At 39.9% G+C, this 20104-nt stretch overlaps 1 protein-coding gene across 2 annotated transcripts in view; it reads right to left on the bottom strand.

Annotated features, from left to right (window-relative positions):
• The window catches only part of OSBPL10 (oxysterol binding protein like 10), a 784850-nt gene that overhangs the window by 339414 nt on the left and 425332 nt on the right, over window positions 1-20104 (bottom strand). The window lies entirely within an intron of this gene.

Here is a 20104-nt window from a genome sequence, read left to right as displayed (position 1 = left end):
AACATCATTTGAATAATGTTAAATCAGTTGGGTGATGACATCTCCAGCAATGAAGCATTTCTGGAGAGAGACTTTTTTTGCCCTTGCACCAACTAGTTAAATGAACCGTGCAAAAGAGAAGTGGTAGTAGTGTATCCAAAATTGGATAGACCCGCACATACACAAATGAGAGTAAAATGGACACAATATTGGAAAGGAACAAATACAGAAAATCTTGGTAATATTATTGAGAACTGAGTGCTGCATGGACCACTATCCCCCACTACCAAGAGGGATCAATGTCAATCAAAAAGAGGGATAAATGTACAACCAAAAAGAAGAGGTCAAGGAGAGCACAATCCTAGGGCTGTGTATATCATATATATCATACTATTTATCAACTTTGAACATTTCGGATCTTCAAATAAAGAAAAATGAAAATATGAACATGAACTTCATCTGCTTCTTTGTTTTGTCCTGTACTTGAAAGTATATGATATGCACAGTTTAGATATTGTGGACATTACATGACTGACTAGTCTCTGTTTACACATGCCCTAGGATTGTGCTCTCCTTGACCTCTTCTTTTTGGTAGTTAAATGAACCGTGTTAATCGTATAGGTTAGTGTTGTAAACTGCATATTTATTATTCTCTATGATCCATTAGCTTTCAATGATATCAACAACTTGTAACTCTCTATGGTCATTTAATGGTTCTAGAATTATTATCTGTTCTGGACTCCAGGTTCTGCAGAGTCAGTTGGTTGACTGGTCAGCAGGCGCTGGGTCCTTTCTGCTGTACTGCGCAATAAACCTTAACTCTACACCTTGTTCTCCTTGGTACTTACATACAACATTTTGGCGACTTGAGCCTGCTGTCCTCTGGCATCCAGAAAACGCTTCAGGAGCAGTTTCCAGCCTCAGTCATCATCAGCGATCGGATCCAGCTAAATCGAACCCAGTGATGTCTTCAATCCTTGAAGGAATCGACATCGGAAACCAGTGGACATCGGGAAGCCTCCTTGAATTTCGGTATTTTAATACACCTTTTCGGAGAGCTTTTACTCGGATCTGTGAGTACCGCTGTCTCCTAGCAACTCGTCAGCGCGAGCGAACTCTGCCGCGAGCCGACGAAGTCTACACAGCAAAGTGAGTGTCAAGCCTCTCTTTCAGTAGCGGCCATTTTGTTTGCCTTTTGTTTCTAAGGGAAATACTTCATTCATCAGAAAGTCGTTTGCCTGCCTTCCAAGCCTCGTTATCACAATTTTCAAGCCTTGTTTTGGTGCCGCGGCCATTTTAAGTGTATATCAACTCGAACTGTATGAAATTTTACCGTTTTAAACAACATTTCGGTGGTATACATCACAGCATTCATTCAAAAAAAGAAATCAGAGACTGACAGGTATTCTGTTTTTAATTAATATTACTTAAATGGCTACAGCACAGAATATCAACATAACACTCCCTCCTCCATTTCTAAATGAACCTGGGAATCCTCCAGTACAATGGGAGGACTGGTATGTGATGTTCGACAATTATTTAGAGGCAATAGATGGTCAAGAGTTCTCCTCGAAGAGAAAGAAAGCTATTTTATTGAGTACTCTTGGCAAGGAGGGACAGAGAGTTTTTAGGTTTTTACCAATTGCTCTACAGGCAAATGGAGAAGCAATACCAGATCTTTACAAAGAGGCGATTTCGCGTTTAGAGGTAAAATTTGCAAAGGAAGAAAATTTAGTGATGCATCGGTATAGATTTTATACTCAAAAACAGAGATCAGAGGAAAATATTGATGATTTTGTCACTCGTTTACGAGAATTATCAATAAAGTGCAAGTTTGGTAATATGGCTGAAGAACTAATACGAGATCAACTCATAGTCCAATGTAGCAGCCGGAAAATTCAAGAAAGACTATGGGCTGCCAAAAATCCATCTCTCAAAGTTGCCATTGAACTAGCACAAGTAATAGAGGAATCAGAGAAATGCATCAGAGTAATTGAAAACTCAAAGAAGAAACAGTCAGAAGAAGTATCAGTTGTGACAGACAAAGAGGCAGAACATGACTCTCAATGTTATTCTGATGATGCAGTTGCTGTCATCAAAAGTAAAGTTAGAACATTTCAAAAGAAAGTTCCAACTCCTAACAGATTTTGCAGTAGATGTGGCAGTAATTCACATTCTTCGGAGGCACGATTCTGCTTTGCAGCTAACAAAGAGTGTCTCAAATGTGGAAAATTTGGACATTTTTCTAAAATGTGTAAAACAAAGAACAAGCAAAAAATTGCTGTAGTGGAAGATTACCCTAGTGACAGGTCTTCTAATAATGAGAGATTGTTGGTAATCTGTGAGTCTGATATAATTGCTAACATCGAAGATCGAAGGTTGAACAGGCCTAAAGCAATGTTTATTATAGATGGACGAGAAGTCCAATTGATGGTTGATACAGGTTCACGACATACAATCATTCCTCAATGTACATTCAAAGAACTTTGGTCTAACATGCCCTTACACAAAAGTGACATTTCTCCTAAAGGTTTTCAAGGGGAGATTATAGACATTCTGGGATATTTTGAATCTGACATAATATTCAAGAATAGGTCTGTAATTGGAAAGATATATGTGTCCATTGATGGTCCACCAATCTTAGGGTGGTTTCATCAATACGACTTATATATTATCATTAATCCAAGGGCTCCTGACCAGGTTATGGTACTAGAAGATGATTCTATAAACACCATTTTGAATGAGTTCAATTCTGTCTTCAGAAGCGAATTGGGCGAACTTAGAGGTTATTCACACATGATAAAATTGAAAGAAGGTTGTGTACCTGTCCAACATAAACTCCGAAGAATTCCTTTAGCCATTAGAAATGATGTGAAGCAGTTAATAGAAGAAATGCTCCAGAGTGGGGTCATAGAACCTGTAGAGGGGTCTGAGTGGGTTTATCCAGTAGTTATTTCAAAGAAACCAGATAACAAATTGCGTTTCTGTGTTGACCTCAGGTCTGTAAACAAATGCGTTGTGGGTGACACTTTTCCCCTCCCGAATATCAATGAATTAGTATCCACACTTGAGGGAGCGAAATATTTTTCGAAACTTGATCTAAAAAGCGCTTACCATCAGGTTAAGTTACATGATTCCTGTAAACATGTTACATCATTCATTACCACGGAAGGTATCTTCCAATTCACACGCTTACCTTTTGGGTTAATTTCAGCAGCAAGCGTATTCCAACGTATGGTTCATGAATTGTTCAGAGGTCTGAAAAAGGTTGTCTATTTCCAGGACGACATCCTAGTATTTGGCAGTTCTGTTCCTGAACACAATTTGTTTCTCAGACAAGTATTACATAGAATCAATGATGCTGGTCTTACCCTGCGCAGGGAGAAATGTTCTTTCCTTGTCCAACAAATTGAATACCTTGGTCATGAAATTTCTGAGGAAGGAATCAAGCCAAAAAAAGATCTATTATTAGCAATAAAGTCAGCCCCTCCCCCAAGTGACAAGGACCAATTGAGATCCTTTATGGGTCTTCTAGAATATTATTCCAAGTTTGTGAGCAATTTCTCAGAAAAAACTATTGAGTTAAGAATCTTACTAAAAAAAGGGTCTAAATTTCTCTGGGGTCCCAAACAAGACTCAGCCTTCAGTTTAGTCAAGAATGAGATTTGTGAAGCTGGTGTTCTAGCTCCTTTTGACACTAGGCTTCCTTCAATTCTTATGGTGGATGCCAGTGCATATGGATTAGGTGCAGTTTTGGTTCAAAAACATGGCCATAAAGAACGTCCAGTTGCTTTTGCTTCCAAAACTTTATCTGTTGCTGAGAGAAATTATAGTGTCATCGAAAAGGAGGCTTTGGCTGCTGTTTGGGGCACATACTATTTCCGCACCTATCTTTGGGGAATTAACTTTGTCATTAAAACTGACCACAAACCATTACTTAGGATTCTTGCACCTGGAGGTGCTGTCAGAGGCTCTCCTAGGTTGGCAAGATTAGCAGCTAAGTTACAAGATTTTCATTTTCAGGTTGAACACATTCAGGGATGGCGAAATCTCCAAGCTGATTGTTTTTCAAGATTACCACAGCAATCTTCGGATTCCGATGTTTCTTTGGATTTGTTGGATGAAAGCGTTGCTTGGGTACAAGATCTTGTTTCTTTTGGTGTTGGTTCTTTCTCGCACCAAGATTGGATTGATGCTATGAAGAAAGATGAAGTTCTTAAAGATGTTATAAGATTGCTTAAGGAAGGCTCCAGGAGAGAGAGCTGTCTACAAGTTTCCGTTCGTCCTTTTGTCAAAATTTTGGACGAATTATCTACTTGTGGTGATGACATAGTCTTGAGAAATGACAAATTTGTTCCGCCCAACAATCTTCGACGAAAACTTTTTGACATAGCTCATGAAGGGCATCTTGGACAAACTCTGACTCAACAAAGACTCAGACAAAACTTTTGGTGGCCTGCAATGGATGCGCAGGTTGCTTTGTGGGTTGAGCAATGTAACATGTGTAAGGAAGGAGAGAAACGTCTAAAGGTGGCTATGAATAGTACCATGGGGCGGATTGCTTGTCCAGATATACCGTGGCATACCATATGCTTAGATTTTATTGGACCTATGTCCGAATTAAGTATCAATCAGCGTTTTGCCATTGTTTGCATTGATGTGTTTCCAAAATGGATTGTGGTCGAATTTGTCAAAGATATCACTACTGAGACCACTATTCTATTCTTGAAATCTTTGTTTCTTTCTGAGGGTTATCCCAGTGTTATTGTCACTGATAATGGGACCCAATTAGTTTCTCAGAAAATGCAGCACTTCCTTTCACATTCAGGACTGTCTCACCATCGCACTTCTCTTTACAACCCTCAAGGGAATGGTTTATGCGAAAGGGTCAACAGGTTAGTCAAAGGAACAATACAGCTGGCTGTCTCCAGCGGACGTTGTGTGTCTGACCTTGTTCAGGAAATGGTTTGTGCCCATCGTGCAACCATACATGGGAATTCTACAAAGTCTCCTTTTGAAATTTTGCGTGGAAGGTCTCCTGGCTCGAAGCTTGTTCCTTCTTGGGTCAAGCAGGTTTTAAACAATGGTGATACCTTTGATTCGAGACCAGTTTTATCCTCCTCCTCTGTGAGTTGCAGGATTTCTGAAGGAGATTTAGTCAAGGTCAAACCAGGGAGATGCACCAAAGGGCTAAGCAAGTTTAGGGGACCTTTTACTGTCAAGAAAGTTTTTCCTAATTATGTGCTTCTCAATAATGGTGAGAAATGGAATTTGAGGAGGGTTGCCATTTATCAAAAAAATGGGAAAACGAATGTCCGGCCCATTTCTGATGTTTCAAAGTTCACTCCTTACAATTCATCTTCTTCTGTTTCCTCAAGTGAAGAAGGTAGTAGTGGTTACATGTTCCTATCTCAAGAGTGTTCTCCTTTTTCTCAAGGGTGTTCTTCTTCTTCCTCCTCCTCTGGCAGGCGGTGTTATGGAGCTGGCGATGTTTCGGATTTATGTTCCTCATGTCCTACTCCTGACACCACCTCTACTCCTCACACTCTCCTTCCCCCATCTCTCTCCATTTCCAGAGTTCAAAGGTATCGTAAACCTCCCTCTTATTTGAGTGATTATTTGTGTTAGCGTGTTTTTAAATTCACATGTTTCAATTTTATTGTTTGTTTGCAAAGATAGGAGATGTGTTGTAAACTGCATATTTATTATTCTCTATGATCCATTAGCTTTCAATGATATCAACAACTTGTAACTCTCTATGGTCATTTAATGGTTCTAGAATTATTATCTGTTCTGGACTCCAGGTTCTGCAGAGTCAGTTGGTTGACTGGTCAGCAGGCGCTGGGTCCTTTCTGCTGTACTGCGCAATAAACCTTAACTCTACACCTTGTTCTCCTTGGTACTTACATACAACAGTTAGCAGGTTCTAAATGCCTCAAAACAGATGGAGTGGTCTCTAGATCTCTCCATTTTCCAGTTCACAGTTTGTCAGTATCTCAGCAGTGCCCCAACTGAGCAGGGTAACATTCAGGTTTGTCAAATAGAGGACACAGCTCCCAATTTAAGTGACATGATGTAATCTGACATGAAAGAATAGCGCCTCAGAGGATGCTGAGGCACGCAGGGGTTGGATTTTTACTGTGGTGGTGGTCGCAGTGGAACAGGCTGCAGGATCATAGCGGCAGATTGGTTGCTGATGGATAAAGGACTGTTATAGCCTGGATCTTTGATGCAATTAATTAAAGTAATTAGTAACTGGGATTAACACAATGCCAGCACTAATGATATACTGTCTACACAATGAATTTCATGTAACAATAATGTACAAGGTGAAGCCTGAGGAAAGAAAAACAGAACGAAATGTAAAATCACAAGTCACTAAAAAATGAAGTGTTTGAAGGATAATGGAACCAGACTTTGCAGAAGAATTACCATTTCATGAAGGTGGCGGGTGCCACGCGGTCTGTAGCACAGCGGGGGCTCCGCGAACACAGAAAGAAGCCAGGTATCGCGTGGGCGTCCTGGGACCGCATGAGTGGGCAGTGATGGGTTCATGAATTTACAGGCCAATGGGAGCGTTGATGACTGGAACAACATCAGCAACAACAGAGCTTTCAGAAGTGGATTGTCTAATGGGCTGAAGAAGGCAATCTTGGAGCACAGATGAAGCAGCAGGGACTCTGCGCCCAGACAATAAAGGGCTAATGTCACCTTCAGCTCACCTCTGCTTGGGATAACCACCACCGAAGTAAAATTAACCAAAGGGGAATTGGAAGGCTGAGAAGGATAAATGTCACTTGCGGTCTAGAAACATACACCTGTGAGTTCTCTCAAAGTCAGCGGTGGGTCGCGGATCAAGAAGGTTCACCAAACCTGCAGGCCTGGAATGCGCTCACCACACAAGATGCTCTTTGGCCAATCTCTGCAGTCTGGGCTGCAAGGTACTAGTCCCTATTGAGAGGCTTTTGTCCTTGAGATGACCTCCACGCAGACTGCACCCAGCTGGGACTTGCTCTCCAGCCCACAAGGACCAGAATATTCCCAGGCGGTTCCCCCTCTTCTTCCAAGGCATGTCACAGCGGCGGGGCTTCTCTAGGTCCTAGGCCTGCTTCTGGCCTTGAGGGGGTACGGCAGCAAGTGGAGCCCTACCCCAGGTGCGTCTGTCTTTGGGCTGGAGCACGCAGTCTCTGTCCGAAATCTAGTTATGGTACACTTCCAGCCTAGATGGGGCTAGGATTTATCCAGCTCTGAAGACCCTAGGGGGATTTCAAAGCCAGCCAAAGCCTGGCCCTCCCTAACATTTCAAGTCAGTGTGCATCTCCTCCTGCAATGTTTACCTGTTTCCAAGGCTTTCTGCAAAGGCCAGCAAGGGGACGCCAGGCAACTGGTCATGCTTTGACCAAAACCATACTTTCCTAACCTTACTTTCCTAACCACGCTTTCCTTGTTGCTCAACGCCGCACAAAGGGGATCAGAGCTCAGATCACAGTCGAGATAGAGGCTTTCTGGTTGGCAGGAAAGGAGATATATGTTCTCCCACAAAAACATACAAAACACAGGGTTCTGTGGTGACGGTAGCATGCAGGGTGTCATGGCGACAACACAGGACAAAGACACACTTTATGCAAGTACCTATGCTGAGACCGGTGAGAAACCACCCTGCGTGTTCCTCAAAGAATACATGAAAGATGCTATGCACACAAACAGTAGACACACATATGTATGGAAAAAGGCAAGGATCCAACGATCATGGACTGCACATGTTACAGGGTATGATCCGTGCAGTTTGTCCCCTCGAAGGATTCAGACAAAAAGACATATACCCTGAATTATAATCCCTGTCACCAACCATTGGTTCCCACAGCCTGGTAAGAGGGGGTTTGGGTGGCGGAGCCCCCATGTCTGGAAAAAGTAAAGTCCTCCAGCATCTCCAGTAGGTTCAGATTGTCAAGTCCACTGGTGGAAAAACTCAGTAGAGGCCAGATAACATGGGACTGGGGCAGGTGGCAGAGCTCAGCTGGCCATGCCAGGGCTTTCCTACCCCCACCGGCTAGCTAGAGCTAATTTTAATAAACCTCTAAAACTTGACGTTACAATATTTTCGAATATGTTTGCCTGCACTTTGATTTTTGTTGGAAATGTGTTTTCTCCAGTACCATAATGAAGCATATCATTGGGTCATCGGGAAATGCCCCAACTTAAGCTCGTGCTATTTCCTGCTAATTTCATCAGACTGGAAGTAAAATCAGACACCTGAAGGTGATGCAATACTTGGTTCTTGACACTATAACCCATGATTGGATGACATTTTCCACAAATTGTAACATACTTCTCACAAGGAGGCCTTTCTCCGCACTATATTTCCTCTCCAGACTACTGGGAATCTTGACAGCCTTACTTCTCATTGTTGTTAAAGCCTGGCAACCAAATAACAAGGATGGACTCTAAACAAAGCAAAACATGTCTGTGATTATTAAAGGTCTTTCAGACTTGCCTGTCCCTTGACTGACAGAGTCATCTTCAAAGTGAAACTGTTTTCAGATTATAATATTATTCTGAATTTGTACCAGGAACCAAAAAAGCAAGAGTAGGTCATTCCCAGGAGGAATGTGAGTAACTACAACGCCTCCCTGACGTGTGCTTAATGAGTTACATACTTCACTAAAGTACTACAACGCCTCCCTGACGTGTGCTTAATGAGTTACATACTTCACTAAAGTACTACAACGCCTCCCTGACGTGTGCTTAATGAGTTACATACTTCACTAAAGTACTACAACGCCTCCCTGACGTGTGCTTAATGAGTTACATACTTCACTAAAGTACTACAACGCCTCCCTGACGTGTGCTTAATGAGTTACATACTTCACTAAAGTACTACAACGCCTCCCTGACGTGTGCTTAATGAGTTACATACTTCACTAAAGTACTACAACGCCTCCCTGACGTGTGCTTAATGAGTTACATACTTCACTAAAGTACTACAACGCCTCACTGATGTGTGCTTCATGAGTTACATACTTCGCAAAAATACTGCAACGCCTCACTGACCTGTGGTTCAAGAGTTACATACTTCGCTAAAGTATTACAACACCTCACTGGCGTGTGGTTCAAGAGTTACATACTTCACTAAAGTACTGCAACGCCTCACAGACATGTGGTTCATGAGTTACATACTTCACTAAAGTTCTACAACGCCTCACTGGCGTGTGGTTCAAGAGTTACATACTTCACTAAAGTACTACAATGCCTTAATGACGTGTGGATCCTAAGTTACTTACTTCAATAAAGTACTGCAGCGCCATGAACACATCCTCCCTGCTCAAAATATGCAAAAAGAAGGGCATGGTGTGCACTGCAAAGTCCCTGCAAGATTACTGTCCGGGTCTTCAAGTGCTACTGTGTATGTGATGAAAACCCCAATAATAAATTTGAAATAGTGGCTGAGAGTATTTGGTCCCACGTGATTATGGAGTTGTCTATTAGGAGTTGCCCCCAGGTTTCGATCCTATCTACTTTTAGTGGTAGAGCCAGGGAATCTTTTAGACAGTCTGGTGTACCAAGGGAATCCCATATCGGCGCCATATTGCTGGAGTACGGTATACTTACTGTATTTCTAATTTGATACCAAATTTTTGCCGCATTGTATAGGATCTTTAGTTTTATTTTTTTTAAGAATTTTGGGTGGCCGAATTTAAATGAAAAGTGGTCTACTTTGCCTGTCATATTCTTTAGGAAGACTGGGTAGGATTGATATTTCCTTAACAGGGGTCTCATGTTCTTGAAATGAAATGCCCTGTAGTATTCGAAAAGATCTGGGCTGGCTATTCCTCCTTGCTCTTTCTTCCTCCTCAAGTATTACCAGTTGATCAGCTGGGCCAAATCTCTAACGGAAAAAAAAATGGGCAATGAAGACTTGGAGAAGGAAATTATAAAATCCTCAACAATAAAAAAGGAAATATCTAAATGGTACTGGGCTCTCATAGTGGCCGGAGAGGAAGATTGTCCAGTTCCCGAAACAACATGGAGGAAAGATATGCCTGAGCTGGACCTTCAAACTCTCTGGCAAAAATCTCTAGAAAAATGCTGGTCCACCCTAAAACCAGCAACCTTGAAAAGGAACCACTTGCTCACAATTCATAGGGCATACTGGACCCCAAAAAGATTATCGAAATTTAAAGGAACAAACATAAAGTCCTGCCCCAAATGTGGATTGGAGAAGGCGAATGACATCCATATGTTCCAGGAATGCCCCCTTCTCACCTCCTTTTAGCATGAAGTTGGTAAGACGACAACTATGGTGTTGGGTCATCAAATAGATGTAAGTATTACTCTTATTATTTTTGGGATCTACCTTACAAATGATATGGAGACAAGTAAGTTGACTAAAAATCAGGAAAAGCTATTGTTTGTATTAATACTATTAGCAAGGAGAGAGATCTGTATTAACTGGGTTAAACCAGCACCTCCTTTACACGCAAACTGGCTAAACTCCATACTAACAAATAATAAACTTGATAGGAAAGGGAAAATTAGCAAAAAGTCAAATTTCTGGTAACGTTGGGAACAGTATTTTCAAACAGTTAACTAACACCTCTGTATAGATCCGGTAACCAAATCCAATGATTAAAGCGATGACAATAATTCAGGCGGAAATCATTTCTGCCGAGTAGCCAGGATGGCTAGCTCCCCCCCGTGTAAGAATTAGAATTATTGACAATGATAAAGGAGAAACCTGTTTGCAAACAACACCTAAAGGGATACTCCCCAGTCAAGTACGAGAAACACGGGGCAGTGACGGCACAGAACGTTGAAACAACAGACTCCCGAAACTCCTTATACATACAATCGCAAAATGAGGGGAAAAAAAAAAAAAAAAAGAAAACCCCAATAATTACCGGAACCCCAGAATTTGATCACCCCAATATTTACTAAGATAATTTGGCTCCTGAATCTCCAGTTGAGCTAGAGACTACATTCCTCATCAGGAAAAATACAATCTAGCGAAGTTGACCAGAAGAAGCATATATGCATAAAGGACTGAGTTCTAGATCAAAAATAGAGCTAAAAGGGGTTTTCATTAAAAAATAATCAAAGGGCAGTACAAAGGGGGAAATGCATGAACTGCTATGAAGGCCCAATACAAAAGTACAGAATAAATGGAAAACCATAAAACCCTAGTTAGGCACATTCTAAGCAAACATTTTAAATGTCAGATTCATGAAGAGCACCAACAGCATAACATGGCACCTACGAGGAAAATGATGCAATCCTACGTAACACAAAATCCTAGAGGTGTTACAAACAAATCACACAAGCTATTAATAGATTCTGCAAATTGAGCACAGTATGATCATGGTTAGGGTCGCATTTGGCAAATCAGTAACAACAACATAATAATTAAAACAACTTAATTATTTAGCACTAACCCATTTCTTACGGCAAGAGAAATCTTCCACTTGCTTCCACAGCAATTGCACTCCAGTCCGGAGATGTATATGCAAATGAAACATTTGCTTAACATTGGCTCATAGAACTAACACAGCTTCAGTGGAACATCCATAAGGCCTTAAAAGTATTACTTTGGGTATATCATGGAAGCTTAATTTACAATACATACTTTCTAACAAGATGTTGTACACTTGATGCTCCAGGAAACAAGGGGAGAGATGGCTTTTCAGCAGGACGCTGATTGGGTGCGGGGATGAGCAGGGGAAACTGAACAGAACACAAGAAAACTGCATCCATGTTATAATTAAAGACGTACTGCACATAAATGTGGCATAACTATTCATAACATTATTACACTTCTAAATGACCTATTCAGGTGCAAGTTCATTGGTTACAGCACCAGTGAAACTAAAACGTTTCAAAAATATTTTTCATACGATATTTGCAGTTTACATATTTTGCAAAACTCTATAGCATATGTATAGAATAGATGAAACCCAAATACATCATATTTTATTTCAGAACTTAAGTAATGAACCTCGCACTACCAGGAGACAGTTTAATGGCATGTTCAATTCAGTTCTCAAGTTACATGGTTGGACGGCACGACTTACTTGTGATGCTTCACCTCACAATAAAATAAACGTGATAATAATGTGGCAAATGATACATACATTGCACTACAAGGACACATATCAATAAATTGCAGCGTTATAGGTCAGATAATACTTTTTTGTTGCAGATTTTACTTTCAAGCTATTTAATGGAATCAGTAAAAATCCGGGAGATACTTGGTCCATCTATCTGGTTCTCCCTGTCCAATTTAGCACAAGTGTTTTTTGAGGAAAATCTCTTTTGTGGCATGCATATGAAATCACAATGTTAATTCTTGCTTTCTCCACTACAACTCAAACCACCGGCTGAAGGCAGAGCTTATGCCAGAACAGGGCATTTGATGTACAGCTATACAGTGGGTTTTGAGACATTATCATTAAAAAGGTAAAGCATCTTTTAACAGGTTGATATTAAGTATTCTTGTATAGGTAGGTTCATGAGCCAGTACATACAACTGTGTGAGGAGAAAAGCTTGACAGGAGTGGCTTATAAAGTTTCTGGTTCATGAACAACTAGACCTCACCTGACAGGATAAAGTGGAACTACATTTTTGTCTCTGTCCGCCACCACCCGGTTGGTGATCAAGAACCTGCTGTTTACAAATCTTGCTCTACCAAAAGCCTGTGCTCCAAACACTTTTCAAAACTCTCTCTAGCTAGGGGCAAGCTGACCACCCTTTGACCCCAGGAAGAGGAGGACACAAAGGATAGTTGTGGGATTTTCCAGGAAAAGCAAGGCAGGTACCAGGCTAGCGTTCATGAACCAGAGCTGATGATCTCCTAGTGCAGACTTCGGCAACGAGTAGCTCATGAGCTAATGGTAGATCTCCAGCTACCTGTTTAGTAGCTCTCCTCTGTGCAGCCTATCATACTAAATTTGAATTAACGGTATGCAGACAAAATATCGATATTTAAATATCGGTATACAATTATATCGAAGTTTAAATATCGAAGGGACATAATATAGAAGGTAAGTAATATCGATAGATTTAATATCGATATTAGTAATATCGAAGTTTGAAATATCGATGTTAATAATTTTATTACATTATTTATTAATTTTAAATATAATATATTTTTTAACTATGTTTATTACATTTATAAGTATTATTTTGTTAATATTACATTGTTTTCTATTAAAATAAAACAATATTTTCTAAAAAACGATATTTTTGACATCGATATATTTTTTTTCGACATTTCTGTACTTACCTTGTTAGAGATAGGATCTCGATATTATTGTCATCGATATTTTTGTTGCCATATTTTGGTAGGTAGATATTTTTGTAGTCGATATTTTGTCATAGATTCTGAATTAACATGCTTATAACAAAACTGATAATGTATCACAGTTCCGGCAGTGTGGACAAGACTGCTTTGGGAGATGCAATGGGATACCAGACTCAAACCCGCTCTGGGAAGGCACAAAACTGACATGTGGGATGCTCATGGAGTGGTTCCCTTTGAACACCTCCAAGGGGAATATCAAATGCCGACTACTCAGTGGCTGAAGATGAGGAAGTCCGACACAAACTGATATCGCTGCCAAATGGCACGTTACTGTGGAAAAAACAGAGGGCATTAACACATCTCACAGATAGGCAGTAACAGGACGTAGGGGAGATCGGTGATGAGGACTGGAAGGAGGCATTGAGTTTCCCAGCAGAAGTTGCGATTAAGGCCAACTACCAGCTAATTCAGCTAAAAATCCTCCACAGGACAAATTACACCTGAACATTGCTTCACAAAAGTGGGAGGGCGAAGGATGCCCATTATCTTAGGAAGTGTGGTATAGACGGTACATTCATTCATACCTGATGGCATTGCCCTCGAGTCTACCATTTTTGGGAGCAGGTGGCAAGATCCCTGAAGGGGGAAGCTGGAGCTGCCATTGAGTTTATACCTAAAAAGGCTCTACTGGGAGTGTGGGAGCCCTCAGACCTCATGCGATGCCAGAAGATTCTGGTGAATGTGGGATTTATGGTGGCAAAGAGGGACATTGCCCAGAAATGGGGATGCGAGACCCCATACCCCCGTACCACCCCGTCACTCAGAAAATGGGAAGCGTGATGGAATGCTGTAAAATCCTAGAGTTAGAGATATATAAGGACAGAAGTTGCGAAAAAAAGTTTGACCTGGCTAGCTGCATTGGGGTCACAGGAGGGTGAGGATTACAAGAGGGTTGGGACTCCATATACAAGAAAGACCACACTTATCTTATCTGTCTTAGGCATTTGCATCTGTGGTTTAATGGATTATAGTGGGTTGAAGGAGTGGAGGTAGAGACTTCTACGATTGGCACTGTGTCGCAGTGTCGGAATGGTGTTCATGTACAATTACTATAAAATTATTTTAAAATAACCTGATAATGTATGCAAGACAAAAATGTATGTATTTTCAAACTCATAAGATGTTTGGAGAAAAACTGCTGAACTTCCAAACTCTATTTAAGGCCGACATTTGTATGACAAACTGTGTGACAGTGGGGAGACTTAACACTAGTATCAATAACTAGAAGCCATAGACAATAAACATGGATCTGTTAAATATTACCCATAGAGGGCATTCAAAATTGACCAAAGGATTGTTAAATTACTGCTGGCAGCAGTGCCTGAAGCACAGAGGTGGTCACTGCTGGTGATCTTGCATGGGTGGTCACAAATGTAATCTTGTCCGAAGTGGTCACTATTACGACACCAATAATGTTAGTAGCCCTGGGTGATTTTCATTGAACATAAGTAGTTCTTATTCCTGAAAAGGTTGGAGACCAATGTCCTAGTGAGTCAAAAACAGTTTACGAATAACGGCCCAAAGAAGATGTGGTTCACGAAGTTCATGAACGGCATTTTTATCACACTCACCAACAATTGGGCCTTGCTCATGAATAGCAATGGTGCTGGAAATGCTTCTGCAGTACTAATCAGAATTTTGCTGATGCAATCCAAACACTAACGGCCACATGCATCATTGCACCCGTTTGCGATTCATAGATTGCGAAAATTAAGGAATCGCAATTTAGAAATCGCTATGCATGAAAAATTCGCATTAATTTTTGCAATTCGGTATTTTTCCTTAATTGCGATTCACAATTTGCGAATCGCAATTAAGGAAAACCATTCCAAAATGCCCATAGGAATGAATGGGAAGGAATTCACATTTTGCGAATTTCAAATTGCGATTCGCAAAATGTGAATGCAATTTCAAGGGTGCAGGGGGGGTCCAAAGAACCCCTCCCTGCACCCCTGAAATGTAACTTTAAATGCAATTTACACACACACATGCCCCAAGGGCATAAGCGTGTGTAAATTAAAACTTTCAAAAATGCAATTTGTACATATTTGAACGTTTTCGGTAAATTAGCATGAAGTTCAACTTTATGCTATTTTACCGCTTCCAAATTGCAAATTCGCAATTAAAAAATGATCATGCATTGCATTTAAGGAATCTGAAATTTGCGATTTCTTAAATGCAATCGCAATTTTAGAAATCGCAACATGGTTGCAATTCCTAAAATTGCGAAATGCATGATGCATTCCAAATTAGTCAATTGCATTCGCAAACGGCCGAAAATTGCGATTTGCACCGTTTGCGCATGCAATTGACGTTGATGCATGTGGGCATAAATCTTTGCATTTTGTTCTGAGTAAGGTATCAGCATTCAAACTACAACTACCCTTTTCTGATAGTAGAAGCTGCATTATTATCCAGGATATGAATAGCAGGCTTAGCACAATGATACACAAATAAATCTCAAAGGCATGGCCATGAGCAATTAGACTGCTCTCCCAAGATAGTTTCAAAATTAGTCATTAAAGGTGACGTGCACTAATCTAGGGCTGCATAATATTACAATAGTAAATGCAACTGCTTAAAACATTATTGAGTATGTATGCTTTATCAAGGCTAAGATGCAGAAAAATGGCTACAAAAAAAGTTTCTATTTTGAAATGATATTTGGGCAGATAAACATTGTCATGACATTGAGATATCGAAAATGGTTTCATATATTGCTTATCTAACACTCAATGTAAATGTAGGGGTTTCAACTGGAGAACTGAGGTTTTAGTATCAACGTGCCAAAATATTGACTAACAAAAAATTGTGAAGGTCAATATTTATAAGTTTGCTATACTCAAGGTTCATATATGTGGAGTTAAGAAAGTGAATCTATACTTATCTAAAAGCTGACTTTCACAATTGAGTGGTAGATAATATTTTAGCAATTATTTTTTAGTAGGTCATTAATTCTTGAGATCGCAAAGCTTTAATTCAGTTTGCATGAGAATAATTTATAACAATGGAGTCTTACATATATATTATTTATGTTATTATCATAGCCATAGTCATGATAAGGGCTATTTACATGCAATGTGATTGGTGTTGCACAAAGCTGGTTTCCAACAAGCGGCCTGCCCAATGTTCTATTTTTTACTTATACTATCATGTTTAGGAAACCAATATGTTCTCTGTACAAATCAATGTTAAGGATTTGTTCTACTTGTTTGCATTAAAGAAGTAAATGTAAATATGTGGATCCCTTTCCAAGTGGTAATAATATGGTCTATAATTCTGGTACCCAAAACAATTTCATTTTATAGCTCCTCCTTAGTAACCATCCACCATGCTCCCTCTGAAAGCACTGACTAGGTAAGCATAAAAGAAAGCAAACAGAGTACCCATTATAGTGCAACATTTCTGAATATGAAGATAATACTCACAATTCAAAAGACGGTTAACAAGTAACAAATATATCATGCCTATCAATATTTCACTCGGCTTGGTCTAGCTTACTCTGCATGCACTAAGCGTTTTGCCCTAGAGTCATGGTGACAAACTATGCTTCTCCATAAGATCAAAGCATCAAAAACAGTTATTGTGACTGAGTTAATGCCAAAAACAATTGGTCCAGTTGGAGTAAAGCTGTCCAGTTTGTGGATTTTCAGGGGCAGATATATTTTAGAAATAGTGTGGTACAGTGCTAAGTTTGTCTGTGTGTATCAATCCATTTTACTGTCACTTATACAAATGCTAAATAGCAATACCAATAACATAAAAGACGGTTCAATCAGTTAAGATAGCATTTTTGGTCATTTACATATTTGGTGATTTAATTTAATAATATTGCATATTCATCACTACAGTCCTGTCCCATGTTTGACACTTTCATAAAATATTCGCAGAGTGGTGCTTTTTGTATGGAAGGCCTTATGTCGTAAACACCAGGGGCTTCGGTGGGATTTACGCTCACTCTCTTTTGTTTCAAGTTTTTAATTGTTTCATAACATAAATGAATGCTAACACATTTTGATATATTTGGCGTAAACTGATTTAGGTATAATGTTAAATTCGCAGTCTAACTAAAAAAGAGAACAATCATCAGTCAAAGTCCCTGAGTATTTAAAGTGGCTTATACAGATAGTTCTGGTAGTGTCTTCCCTAGGACACAGGGCTATATCTTTATATATATTTTCAAATATCTCAGTTTTCATTCATGCAAATTAACACATATTAATGGACATTTTCCTAGAAGTTTATTTACTTCTTTAATCAGATCATAGTTTGAAGGACTTCCTTGCAGCCCTACTATCTGTAACTCAGAGATTGTTATTTATAGGGTGAGAAGGTGGTTAGTCAAATCACTGGGTTTGTTCTCTATGCTTCTTCAAAAAAAGTACATGCATTACCCTATACCCAACAGGAGTTCTTGTTCTAGCTTTTAGTCGTTTTTTCAAAACCATAGCATTTCTGTGTACACGTACAAAATTATTAGAGATAACTTTCTATTGTGTTGTGGTCTAATTGAAAATGGTCAAAGAGGGTGGGACGGCTGGGATAGTTGACGCACTCTACCACATAAGTATAATAAAGACCGAAAGTCTTATTTATTCCGAGTCCAAGTATTTTCTGGTTCTCAGGAGAAGGAAGAGCCATCCATTCTTCCTCAACTGGAGAAGTCCAGGAATCAACAACAAAGTTCCCCAGTCACACAGAGATTAAAATTGAGGTTTTGGTTTCAATTGTTATTTTCTTTTCTTGTAGTTATGTACGCCCCTTGCGAACGCGTGTTTCGCCTCAGGCTGTTCCTGTTACAGCAGACTTCATCAGGGCGTAACATTAAGTCTCTTATACTTATTCCTGAGTTGTACAGATGAAGCGTTTGCAAATATATTCTATTGATCATCTTATGTCGTCCCAATTCTGTGCCGCAGCAGTGGAGAAGATAGAAGATAACATACCTTAGAAAGGAGTGACTAAATATACTACCCACAGTGTCAGACTAGAGCCCCATATACAGAATTGGGACAACATAAGATGATCAATAGAATATATTTGCAAATGCTTCATCTGTACAACTCAGGAATAGGCATAAGAGACTGAATGTTAAGCCCTGATGAAGTCTGCTGTAATAGGAACACGGGTTGGCAAGGGGCATACATAACTATAAGAAAATAAAAGAACTAATGAAACCACAACCTCAATTTTTATCTGTGTGCCAGGAGAACTTTGTTGTTAAATGAAAATGGTGGTGTAATACTTTGCTAAATTAAGGTGTTACCTCCTCTCATTGCAATGAAATTTAGACAGAATATTAGTTTACAAATCCTTATGGTCAACAAACCATTTCTTTATGAGCTTTTTAGAGAAAGTAAAATACACTACTTAGAATTCCATACATAGGATATGATATTGGTTTAGCATTTCAGTGTCCTAAAGTTGTTAATCTACACACACCATCATTTCATCCATGCGCTCATAACCAGCAAACTGGACTACGGCAACACCCTATACGCTGGAATCAACAGATCTCTCATACACAGACCATCCAAAATGCCGCAGCCAGACTCGTCCTCGGGACTCCACGGCACAAAGACATGACCCAACACCTACGAGACCTCCACTTGCTCCCTGTCGAGAAGAGAGTCACCTTCAAACTCCTCGCCCATGCCTATAAATCCCTCAACAACATCAGACCTAAATAACTCATGAAAGACTATGTTTTCATGTACCCAAGAGGAACCTCCGCTTCGCCGACCTCGCCCTGGCAGAGGTCCCCCGCATCCACAGAAGTAGAACAGACGGGAGAGCCTTCTCCTATATTGCAGCCAAGACCTGGAACGAGCTTCCTGTGAACATCAGACGCTCTCCAACCCTGCACACCTTCAGGAAGGACCTAAAGACCTGGCTTTTTGACCCTCACAGGTAAGTAGCACGCAATATAAACCCCTGATTGATTGATTGATCTCATACCAGTTCCTTGTATCTTTACACATGATCTAGTATGCAATACATGTTGGTAAATGGTATATTAAAAGTTCACAAACAAATTGTCAACTTTATTCATTTTTTAAACAAGTTGGTCCAAATTGGTTTGGTATAATTAGCAAAATATAAGTTTACAACTTTTTTCCAGAATCATATTTCTGCACTGCTGTTAAGAGTCCTTAAAGTTTTCTAAATTCACTCAATGAGAACGATAAAGAATATAAACATAGGAAAACAACAAAATGATAGTCCAAACATCAACTTAAGCGTAAACAATGGTCTGAAGGTGCCACCAGGCTCCGAACTCCAAAGCAGGACAATCTCTAAATAAAGGTCAGTTCTACCTGCACTGACTATATGCGGTCACTATGTGTTTGTGAAGGTGATGTGTTTGTGAATGTGAGAGTTTACTTTTCACTCATAGCCTGGAAATGAAACTCTACTTCTTTTCACTAGTGTCCTGTCTCTAAGGCCAGTCCAGTTTTCTGCAAGAATCAAGAGAGAAGCAATTCTTCCTTATATTGCTAATAAGAGTAGCCATCAGAAACCCCATGAATCATCCAAATTATAAAGTGAGGGCAGAGTTCCCAGAAGGACAGTTTTATACACAGGAAGAGGGCACATGATAAAGGGGACTTACCATTTAAATCAATTTAAAAAGAATAGAGAAGCAATTTAAAAGAAAGCAGAGCTTGGGTCAAGAAGACAGATGCTGAAGGAGGCCAAGAAAGAGGCATTTGCGTTTTAGGAAGGCTTTTGATTGTATTGCGGATTTAACTGGGGACAGGGTGCCCGAA

This window comes from Lissotriton helveticus, chromosome 10 (assembly GCF_964261635.1).
Source record: "Lissotriton helveticus chromosome 10, aLisHel1.1, whole genome shotgun sequence".
NCBI lineage: Eukaryota > Metazoa > Chordata > Amphibia > Caudata > Salamandridae > Lissotriton > Lissotriton helveticus.
The sequence above is the reverse complement of the archived record's forward strand: the minus strand, read 5'-3'. Positions and strand labels throughout refer to the sequence as shown.